Consider the following 12,505-nt stretch of genomic DNA (forward strand, 5'->3'; position numbering starts at 1 on the left):
GGGGTTGTGGGTGGAGTGGGGGGGGGGTCCGCTCTAGGTCAAAGGGGTGTGGGGGTTAAGGGGGCGCCATGGTGGCCCAGCCAGCTCGGCGGCTAGCTGGGCCGAGGCCCATCGAGGGTGGGGGTTGGGGCCTTTTCCCCCTCTTTTACTTTTTTTGTTAATTTTCCTTTTATATATTTCTTTTATGTTTTCATTTATCTCTTAATTTTATTTAGTTTTATTAATTATTCCAAAGATCCTAAATTGGTAGTTCTAAATATACCACAACCACATTAAATTGGGAACATTAAATAAAATAGTTTTCATTTGTTTTAATATTTTCAAAGCGTTTAAATAATAGTTTTTGCTACTGTTTTAATCATTTTAGAGTATCCAAACTTTTTATAAAAGTGTGGTTTCTCCACCTTAATTACCTATGCAATACTTCGATCACTCCGAACATTTTAGTTTTAATGTTTGAAAACATTTATTGTTTGCTTGATTTTGGATTTGAATTAGAATCGGTTTCGAACTAATACGAGATTAGCAACAATAATCGAAGTGACGTGGCATCATTAGCACATAAATACTGTAGGTTAATTATCCGGGCGTCACAACATGCAACTCAAACCAATCTTTATCATCCATAAACCCATAGGACAAAACAGATCTACTCAAACATCATAGGATAGCCATACATCATTGGGAAATAATATATAGCGTTGAGCACCATGTTTAAGTAGAGATTACAACGGGTAAAAGAGGGGTTACACCGCTGCATAGAGGGGGGAAGAGTTGGTGATGATGGCGGTGAAGTTGTTGGTGAAGATTGCGGAGATGATGATGGCCACGGCAGCGTTCCGGCGCCACCGGGAGAGAAGGGGAGAGGGGCCCCTTCTTCTTCTTCTTACTTGACTTCCTCCCTAAATGGGAGAAGGCTTTCCCCTCTGGTCCTTGGCCTCCATGGCATGGGAGGGGTGAGAGCCCCTCCGAGATTGGATCTATCTCTCTGTCTCTCTCTGTTTCCGCGTTCTCGTATTCTGCCGTTTCATCGTTTTGTATATATATGGAGATCCGTAACTACGATTGGATCAAAACCTTCGCCGAGATTTTTTTCTTCTGAAAATTAGCTTTCTTGCGGCCAAAGAAGGGCATTAACCGCCTTACAGGGGACCCACGAGGGTCAGTGGCGCGCCCCCCTGCCTCGTGCCTCCCTCGGGAACCGTCTCGCGTTGATTTTCTTCCCATATTCTCCAAAAATTCAAAAAAATTCTCCGTCCATTTTTATCCCGTTTGGATTTTGTTTGATATGGGTTTTCTGCGAAACATAAAACATGCAACAAACAGGAACTCGAACTGGGTACTAGATCAACATGTTAGTCCGAAAATTAGTGTAAAAAAGTTGCCAAAAATATATGAAAGTTGTAGAATATTGGGATGGAACAATCAAAAATTATAGATACGACAAAGACGTATCAGCATCCCCAATCTTAATTCCTGCTCGTCCTCGAGTAGGTAAATAATAAAAAAATAATAATTTTTTGATGTGGAATGCTACCTAGCATAATCTTGATCACATATCTAATCATGGCATGAATATTAAGACACGAGTGATTCAAAGCAATAGTCTAACATTTGACATTAAGATAATAATACTTCAAGCATACTAATAAAGTAATCATGTCTTTTGAAAATAACAAGGCCAAAGAAAGTTATCCATACAAAATCATATGGTCTGGCTATGCTCCATCTTCAGCACACAAAATATTCAAATCATGCACAACCCCGATGACAAGCCAAGCAATTGTTTCATACTTATGACGTTCTCAAACCTTTTCAACTTTCACACAATACATGAGCGTGAGCCATGGACATAACACTATGGGTGGAATAGAATATGATGGTGGAGTTTGGTGGAGAAGACAAAAAGGGAGAAAGTCTCACATCGACGCGACTAATCAATGGGCTATGGAGATGCCCATCAATTGATGTCAATGCGAGGAGTAGGGATTGCCATGGAACGGATGCACTAAGAGCTATAAGTGTATGAAAGCTCAAACTGGAAACTAAGTGGGTGTGCCTCCAACTTGCTGGCTCATGAAGACCTCGGGCATTTTAGGAAGCCCATCATCGGAATATACAAGCCAAGTTATATAATGAAAATTCCCACTAGTATATGAAAGTGATAACTCAAGAGACTCTCTATATGAAGAACATGGTGATACTTTGAAGAACATGTGTGGTAAAAGGATAGTAACATTACCCCTTCTCTCTTTTTCTCTCATTATTTTTTCTTTTTTTTGTGGGCTTCTTTGGCCTGTTTTTTTATTTGGGCTTCTTTGGCCTCTTTTATTTTGATAACCTCACATGGGACATTGTTCTAATAATTATGATCATCACACTTTTATTTACTTACAAGTCAATATTACAACTCGACGTCTAGGACAAAGTATGACCCTATATGAATGTCTCCGGTGGTGTACCGGGATGTGCAATGATCTAGCGTAGCAATGACATCAAAAAATGGACAAGCCATGAAAACATCATGCTAGCTATCTTACGATCATGCAAAGCAATATGACAATGAATGCTCAAGTCATGTATATGATGATGATGGAAGTTGCATGGCAATATATCTCGGAATGGCTATGGAAATGCCATGATAGGTAGGTATGGTGGCTGTTTTGAGGAAGATACAAGGAGGCTTATGTTGATAGAGCGTATCGTATCACGGGGTTTGGATGCACCGGCGAAGTTTGCACCAACTCTCGAGGTGAGAAAGGGCAATGCACGGGACCGAACAGGCTAGCAATGATGGAAGGGTGAGAGTGCGTATAATCCATGGACTCAACATTAATCATAAAGAACTCACATACTTATTGAAAAAATCTATTAGTCATCAAAACAAAGTACTACGCGCATGCTCCTAGGGGGATAGATTGGTAGGAAAAGACAATCGCTCGTCCCCGACCGCCACTCATAAGGAAGACAATCAATAAATAAATCATGCTCCGACTTCATCACATAATGGTTCACCATACGTGCATGCTACGAGAATCACAAACTTCAACACAAGTATTTCTACAGTCCACAACTACCCACTAGCATGACTCTAATATCACCATCTTTATATCGCAAAATTATTGAAAGGAATCAAACATATCATATTCAGTGATCTACAAGTTTTATGTAGGATTTTATGACTAACCATGTGAATGGCCAGTTCCTGTCAACTCTCTAAATAGATATAAGTGAAGTAAGAGAGTTTAATTCTTTCTACAAAAGATATGCCCACGCTCTAACAAATATAAGTGAAGCAAAAGATCATTCTACAAATGGCGGTTTTCTAGGTAAAGAGAAACAGGCAATCCAAACTTCAAATGACATAAGTGAAGCACATGAAGCATTCTATAAAGCCATACTCAAAATATATAAGTGAAGTGCATATAGCATTCTATAAATCAACCAAGGACTATCTCATACCAGCATGGTGTATAAAAGAAAAATGATAACTAAATGCAAAAGACGCTCCTAGATCTGCACATATTACATGAATGAAACGAATCTGAAAACATACCGATACTTGTTGAAGAAAGAGGGGATGCCTTCTGGGGCATCCCCAAGCTTAGACGTTTGAGTCTCCTTGAATATTTAATTGGGGTTCCTAGGACATCCCCGAGCTTGGCTCTTGCCTCTCTTCCTTCTTCTCACATCAAGACCTTCTCGATCATCGAACACTTCATCCACACAAAACTTCAACAGAAAACTCGGTAAGATCCGTTAGTATAATAAAGCAAATCACTACTCTAAGTACTGTTGCAAACCAATTCATATTTTGTTTTTCCATTGTGACTACTGTAATATAACTTTTCCATGGCTTAATCAACTGATATAATTCGATAGTTTCATCAAAACAAGCAAACTATGCATCAAAAACAGAATCTGTCTAAAACAGAACAGTCTGTAATAATTAGAACATTCACCATACTTCTGGTACTTGAAAAATTCTACCAAAATTAGGAAAAATAAAATATTTGTATAGAAAGACAGTGCAAGAAGAATCATGACCATTTTACGTTCCAGTAAAAAAATGTAAAATCATGCACTACAGCCAAAGTTTCTGTCCTGCACCGTACAAACCAACAAGCAAATTAAACATCCTAAAGACAAACCTTGGCACATTATTTTTATTTTTAAACTTTATAAAAGCACACAGCAGAAATAAATGACTCTCTAAAACTTCCGGGTTGTCTCCCTGGCAGCGCTTTCTTTAAAGCCATTAAGCTAGGCATATAGTGCTCAAGTAATGGATCCACCCGGATCCCAAGGTATATCGAAGCCAATTTTAATTAGCAATGATTTGTAATTTAGTAGAGAGCACAAAGTAACATATATCATGTAAAAACGAAGTCTAACTCTCTTTCTATGCATTGGCATGTCATAAAAGAACAATTCATGCACACATAGTAAAGGCCAATGCATAGTATAAACTGTTTCTTGCAATTTTATCGTATTGGAGACATAGAGAGGTGGAGATATAGTTCCTCTCTTATAATAATTGCAAGTAGGAGCAGCAAGCACATGTATATTATATTCATCAAAACCATCATGTGTAATAGTAAAACGCAACCCATCAATATAATCCTTAACAAGAGTAAACTTCTCCGATATAGTGTACTTGGGGGAATTCAAAAAGATAATAGGACTACCATGCGTGGGTGCAATAGCAACAATTTCATGTTTAACATAAGGAACTATAGCAAGTTCATCTCCATGAGCATAATTTATATTGGCATCTTGGCCATAAGCATAGCTAGCATCATCAAAAAGGGACACTTCAAGAGAATCAACAGGATCATAACTATCATCATAGCAATCATCCTTCAGTAAGCACGAAGGGAAATTAAACAATGTATGAGTTGAAGAGTTATTCTCATTAGAAGGTGGGCGCGGGTAGCTAATCCGCTCTTCCTCCTTTTGTTCTTTGCTCTCCTCATCATCTTTTTCCTCCAATGAGCTCACAGTTTCATCAATTTTTCTTCCATAGACTCCTACAAAATATTAGTCTCTTCTTGGATAGCGGAGACTTTCTCAATAAAATCATCAATATCGGAGTTGAATTTATAATTCTCATAGCAATATTTAAGGATAGCTAAATTTTCAGGTCTATAAACCGAATCATCAAATTTTTCACACTCTTTAAACAAAGATTCAATTTCATAAGCACCCATAAAAGCAACAAATTCTTCTATTTGTTCCACATCATAGTAATCATATATACCATTAGTATAAGAAGCCAAGGTTCTATCATCATTAAATTTGCATGAAAAGGGAAGGTGTGGAGCCATCATCCTAGAGCAACAAGTATAATCATATCTCAAGCATAGTTGCCTAGGATACCAATACAACATATAAATTTGATCCCATAATAGTTTCCCTTTTTGAGTCAAGCAATAATCCCTAAAGTATTCACGTTGATCCAATGTGTCTCCCATTATATAATTGAATGGGGTTTTCTCGGGATTATCAAAGTAGTAAATAATATCTTTCACATAATGAGCATCAAGGGTTTTAGGAGGTTCCTCATCTCCATGAGTAGCAAGTACACCTAATTTTTTTGGTATTTCGTGTTCCATATCCATAACTAAAGATAAAGAACAACTAAGAACATCAAATAAAAATTACTTAGTGATAAAGCAAACAAGCACACACGAGAACATTCACCCCACGCTATTGGTCCCCGGCAACGGCGCCAGAAAAAGGTCTTGATAACCCACAAGTATAGGGGATCGCAACAATTTTCAATAAGTAAGAGTGTTGAACCCAAGGAGGAGCTAAAGGTAGAACAAATATTCCCTCAAGTTCTATCGGCCACTGATACAATTGTACGCACGCTTAGCGTTCGCTTTACCTAGAACAAGTATGCAACTAGAAGTACTTTGTAGGTGTTTTTGGATAGGTTTGCAAGGTAATAAAGAGCATGCAAATAAAAAGTAGGGGCTGTTTAGATCAAGACACAAATAAGTTAGTTTTAGTAAAGAGCTTTTTGTTACGAGGAAGTTATTTGTCACTAGGCAATCGATAACTAGACCGGTAATCATTATTGCAATTTTATTTGAGGGAGAGGCATAAGCTAACATAATTTCTCTACTTGGATTATATGCACTTATGATTGCAACTCTAGCAAGCATCCGCAACTACTAAATATCATTATGGTAAAACCCAACCATAGCATTAAAGCATCAAGTCCTCTTTATCCCATACACAAATAACCTACTTACTCGTGTATATGCTTCTGTCACTCACGCCACCCACCATAAGCAAATCATGAACATATTGCAAACCCTACAGCGGGGATCCCTCAAGCTTGTGCGACACGGAGAGCATCATAGGACAACACCAATAATAAAACATGCAACTCAAACCAATCTTGATCATCCATAAACCCATAGGACAAAATGGATCTACTCAAACATCATAGGATAGCCATACATCATTGGGAAATAATATATAGTGTTGAGAACCATGTTAAATAGAGATTACAGTGGGTAAAAGAGGGGTTACACCGCTGCATAGAGGGGGGAAGAGTTGGTGATGATGGCGGTGAAGTTGTTGGTGAAGATTGCGGTGGTGATGATGGCCACGGCAGTGTTCCGGCGCCACCGGAAGAGAAGGGGAGAGGGGCCCCTTTCTTATTCTTATTCCTTGACCTCCTCCCTAGATGGGAGAAGGGTTTCCCCTCTGGTCCTTGGCCTCCATAGCGTGGGAGGGGCGAGAGCCCCTCTGAGATTGGATCTGTCTCTCTGTCTCTCTCTGTTTCTGCGTTCTCGTATTCTGCCCTTTCACCGATTCGTATATATATGGAGATCCGTAACTCCGATTGGATTGAAACCTTTGCTGAGATTTTTTCTTCTGAAAATTAGCATTCTTGCGGCCGAAGAAGGGCATTAACCGCCTTATGGGGGTCCCACGAGGGTTAGGGGCGCGCCCAGGGGGGTGGGGCACGCACCCTGCCTCGTGCCTCCCTCAGGAACCGTCTCGCGTTGATTTTCTTCCCATATTCTCCAAATATTCCAAAAATATTCTCTGTCCATTTTTATCCCATTTGGATTCCATTTGATATGGGTTTTCTGCGAAACATAAAACATGCAACAAACAGGAACTCACACTGGGCACTGGATCAATATGTTAGTCCCAAAAATAGTGTAAAAAGTTGCCAAAAGTATATGAAAGTTGTAGAACATTGGCATGGAACAATCAAAAATTATAGATACGATGGAGAAGTATTAATAGGTAGGTATGGTGGCTGTTTTGAGGTAGGTATAAGGATGGTTTTATCCACCGGCGAAAGTTGCGCGGCACGAGAGAGGCTAGCAATGTTGGAAGGTTGAGAGTGCGTATAATCCATGGACTCAACATTAGTCATAAAGAACTCACATACTTATTTCAAAAATTTATTATCCCTCGAAGCAAAGTACTAATATGCATGCCCCTAGGGGGATAGATTTGTAGGAAAAGACCATCGCTCGTCCCCGACCGCCACTCATAAGGAATTGAATCCGAAAATAAATCTTGCTCCGACTTCATCACATAACGGTTCACCATACGTGCATGCTTTTGGAGTCACAAACATTAACACAAGTATTTCTACCAATCCACAATTACTCACTAGCATGACTCTAATATCACCATCTTTATATCGCAAAACTATTGCAAGGAATCAAACATATCATATTCAGTGATCTACAAGTTTTTATGTAGGATTTTATGACTAACCATGTGAATGACCAATTCCTGTTAACTCTCTAAGTAGATATAAATGAAGCAAGAGAGTATTCTACAAATATAAGTGAAGAAAAAAGAGCATTCTACAAATGGCGGTTTTCTATGTGAAGAGAAACAGGCAATCCAAACATCAAATGATATAAGTGAAGCACATGAAGCATTCTATAAAGCCATACTCAAAAGATATAAGTGAAGTGCAAAGAGAATTCTATAAATCAACCAAGGACTATCTCATACCAGCATGGTGCATTATTAAAATAAAAATAAAAAGCACACGACGCTCCAAGAATTTATGCATATCATGTGACGAATAAAAATATAGCTCCAAGTAAAGTTACCGATGGTCGTTAGAAGAAAGAGGGGATGCCTTCCGGGGCATCCCAAAGCTTAGTTGCTTGGGAGTCCTTGAATATTACCTTGGGGGTGCCTCAGGCATCCCCAAGATTAGGCTCTTGCCACTCCTTATTCGTTCATTCAAAGTGATCTTACCCAAAACTTGAAAACTTCAATCACACAAACTTAACAAAACCCTCGTGAGATCCGTTAGTATAATAAAGCAAATCACCACTTCAAGTACTGTTGCAAACCCATTAATATTTTAATTTTGCATTGTATCTACTGTATTATGACTTCTCTATGTCCTATACCACTGATACAATCGGTAGTTTCATCAAAACAAGCAAAACAATGCATCAAAAATAGAATCTATCTTAAACATGACAGTCTGTAGCAATGTGAACATCTAACATACTTATGTAACTCTAAAAATTCTGAAAAATTAGGACAAATATTTTTTTTTCATATAAGTACTGTGTACAAATTTCAGAAACATTCAACCTTCCAGTAAAAAAATGAAAAACCACGCACTACAACCAAAGTTTCTATTTTTGCACTACACAAACCAAACAATCAATCTAATCATCCTAAAGGAAAATTGGTACATTATCTTTATAATACAATGGATTTGTATAAGGGGATACTTATTTTTATTGAAAAATTTCTATAATCAAGGTTCATAAAGTTTGCAATGGCACGAACAAAGTTCAAGGTTAGCTTCCACTTTAACAATGCTCGTCTTTCTCACTTTCGCTTTATTTTTGAAAAAGTTTTTAAGTTACCCTCTATATTTTTTGTTTTTAAAGTTTTTAAATGCACACAGCAGAATAAAATGACTCTCTAAAACTTCAGGGTTGTCTCCCTGGCAGCGCTTTCTTTAAAGCCATTAAGCTAGGCATATAGTGCCCAAGTAACGGATCCACCCGTATCCCAAGGTATATCAAAGTCATTTTTAATTCACAATGATTTGTGATTTAGTACACTAAAAAATACACTTCCGTGATGATATGTGTTTGTCACAGTAGCTCACATTTTCTGTCATGCATGTACATCCATGGCGATTTTATGACAGAATCAAGATAGCCATACCTGTGTTGTCGTAGAAGTGTTCCATGACATTACCAAAATTATCATCACAGAAGTGTCCACGTCCATGACGATAAATGCCGCGTCATGGAAGAGCTTTCATTAAGGGTAAACGACACGTGGCATCCACCGTAACGGGTCGCGTTAAGCTATCGGGTCTAGTTTTGGATCCAATAACCCGCTAACAACCACGACCAATGCCGATTTTCCACATGTAAAATTCTCATTGGCCGACGGAACCACGTGTGAGCTCCCTGTTGGCACAGGTGTCACTCATCCAATGGGCGAGATGCACCTATGATATGTTGACACGTGAACCGGCCCGAAAGTGGCCCATAAAGATTAAATGGGCCAGCCCAACTAAATGCCCACAAGATTTTGCAGACCATAATGGGCCGTGCCAGCTAAAGGCCCACAAGATTTTGCAGACCATAATGGGCCGGCCCAGCTAAAGGCCCAACATTCTTAGTTAAGGACCATACGGCTAGTGTCAAATCAGCCTGTCAACGGCCCATCCTAAACTTGTCATAATCACGGCCCATGGTCACTTCTGGCAAATTGATAGTCCTTAAGTATTTGGGCTGAATTACGACCTGGTGTGATCCAGCCTGTTAAAGGTCCTGCTTCATTTGGGCCCATTTATAGGCCATTGAAACTTTCGGCCCATAAACGACCATGAAGGATTTGGGTCATATTTGGCCATGTCTGACATTCGGCCTATTAGAGGCCCACTATAGATTTGGGCCACTTTCAGCATGTTGTGATTTTCGGCATGTTAACGTCAGACAAAATCCATGGGCCATATGTGGCCCAACGTCACATCGGGCCTATTAACGACCCATATAAAACTGACACTAATCAAGCCCGACCAAACTTCTGGCATGTTAAAGGCCTATGTAGCAGGTCGGCACATTTACGGCCTGTCTGAATTTTGGCCTATGAACAATCTGCATTGTAAATGGGCCACCATTTCGGCCTGCTAATGACCAGTGGGTTATTTGGGACAATCAGGGCCCAATCTCACTTTTGGCCTATTAAAGGCCCAAGTTTTTTATGGGCTCAAGATATTTACACCTGTAAACGGCCTATTGTTACTAAGGGCCCAAATTATGTTTAGGCATGTCAAAGGCCCACTATGGGCACAGGCCTCCCAGAAAAATATGAAAGCTTATGCTGATTTAGGCCCAAATATTTTTAGTGGGCTACATACAAATTACGACCCATAATCGTTTTTAGCCCAATTGGAATGGGCTCGACGAATGTTGGCATTGAAGGAAATATGCCCTAGAGGCAATAATAAAGTTTTTATTTATATTTCCTTATAATATGATGAATGTTTATTATTCATGCTAGAATTGTATTAACCGAAAACTTAGTACATGTGTGAATACATAGACAAACAGAGTGTCACTAGTATGCCTCTACTTGACTAGCTCGTTAATCAAAGATGGTTAAGTTTCCTAGCCATAGGCATGAGTTGTCATTTGATGAACGGGATCACATCATTAGAGAATGATGTGATTGACATGACCCATCCGTTAGCTTAGCACTATGACTGTTTAGTTTGTTGCTATTGCTTTCTTCATAACTTATACATGTTCCTATGACTATGATATTATGTAACTCCCGAATACCAGAGGAACACAACATAACTGGGTGATTATAAAGATGCTCTACAGGTGTCTCCGATGGTGCTTGTTGAGTTGGCATAGATCGAGATTAGAATTTGTCACTTCGATTGTCGGAGAGGTATCTCTGGGCCCTCTCGGTAATCCACATCACTATAAACCTTGCAAGCAATGTGACTAATGAGTTAGTTGCGGGATATTGCATTACAGAACGAGTAAAGAGACTTGCCGGTAACGAGATTGAACTAGGTATGATGATACCGACGATCGAATCTCGGGCAAGTAACATACCGATGACAAAGGGAACAACGTATGCTGTTGTGCGGTTTGACCGATAAAGATGTTCGTAGAATATGTAGGAACCAATATGAGCATCCTGGTTCCATTATTTTTTATTGACCGGAGATGAGTCTTGGTCATGTCTACATAGTTCTTGAACCCGTAGGGTCCGCACGCTTAACGTTCGATGACGATTGGTATTATGAGTTTATGTAATTTGATGTACCGAAGGTTGTTCGGAGTCCCGGATGTGATCACGGACATGACGAGGAGTCTCGAAATAGTCGAGACATGAAGATTGATATATACTAGAAGGTTATGTTTGGACACCGGAAAGGTTTCGGATTAGTTCAGGCATTTTCCAGAGTACCGGGGGGTTACCAGAACCCCTCGGGGGCTTAATGGGCCTACATGGGCTTTAGTGGAAGAGAGGGGGAGGCGGTCAAGAGGTGGGGCGCGACCCCCCAAGCCCAATCTGAATTGGGAGGGGGGCCGGCCCCCCTTTCCTTTCTCCCCCTCTTCCCTTTATTCCCCCTCCTAGTTGGACTAGGAAAGGGGCGAACCTACTCCTTGTAGGAGTAGGATTCCCCCTTGGGGCGTGCCATAGGAGGCCGGCCGCCCCCTCCTCCACTCCTTTATATATGGGGGAGGGGGCACCTCATAGATACACAAGTTGATCTCTTAGCCGTGCGCGGTGTCCCCCTCCATAGATTTCCACCTCGGTCATATTGTCGTAGTGCTTAGGCGAAGCCCTGCGTCGGTAACTTCATCATCACCGTCAACACGCCGTCGTGCTGATGAAACTCTCCCTCGGCCTCAGCTGGATCTAGAGTTCGAGGGACGTCACCGAGCTGAATGTGTGCAGATCACGGAGGTGTCGTGCATTCGGTACTTGATCGGTTGGATCGCGAAGACGTTCGACTACATCAACTGTGTTACTCAACGCTTCCGCTTTCGGTCTACGAGGGTACATAGACACACTCTCCCCTCTCGTTGCTATGCATCCCTAGATAGATCTTGCGTGATCGTAGGATTTTTTTTGAAATATGTGTTCCCCAACAGGCATGTTGGGCTCCTACGAAGCTTTCGGCCGAATACATTACTAAGATAAACCTACACTATACAAAAATAGGGTCGTAATTACTGCAGCCTTTGGCAACATCATAAATGTTGTATCGCAACAAACTAAATTCCAACCATACAACAAAAAGCCTGTTGGCATAAAGTTTACAGTCTTTGCAGATAAAATCACCATCAGATGTATAGAAGCACATATCATTTGACCTGCGTGCTAATGTTTCAGGGTAGAATCTAATGGAGCAACATGATCTTCCCTTTTTTCCGCCATTGCTCTTGAACAACGAAGCAAATGTCTGATAGTCTGGTTTCAAAACCATTCATATCTTGACGAC

This window comes from Triticum dicoccoides, chromosome 7A, assembly GCF_002162155.2.
Source record: "Triticum dicoccoides isolate Atlit2015 ecotype Zavitan chromosome 7A, WEW_v2.0, whole genome shotgun sequence".
In the NCBI taxonomy this organism is placed as follows: Eukaryota; Viridiplantae; Streptophyta; class Magnoliopsida; order Poales; family Poaceae; genus Triticum; species Triticum dicoccoides.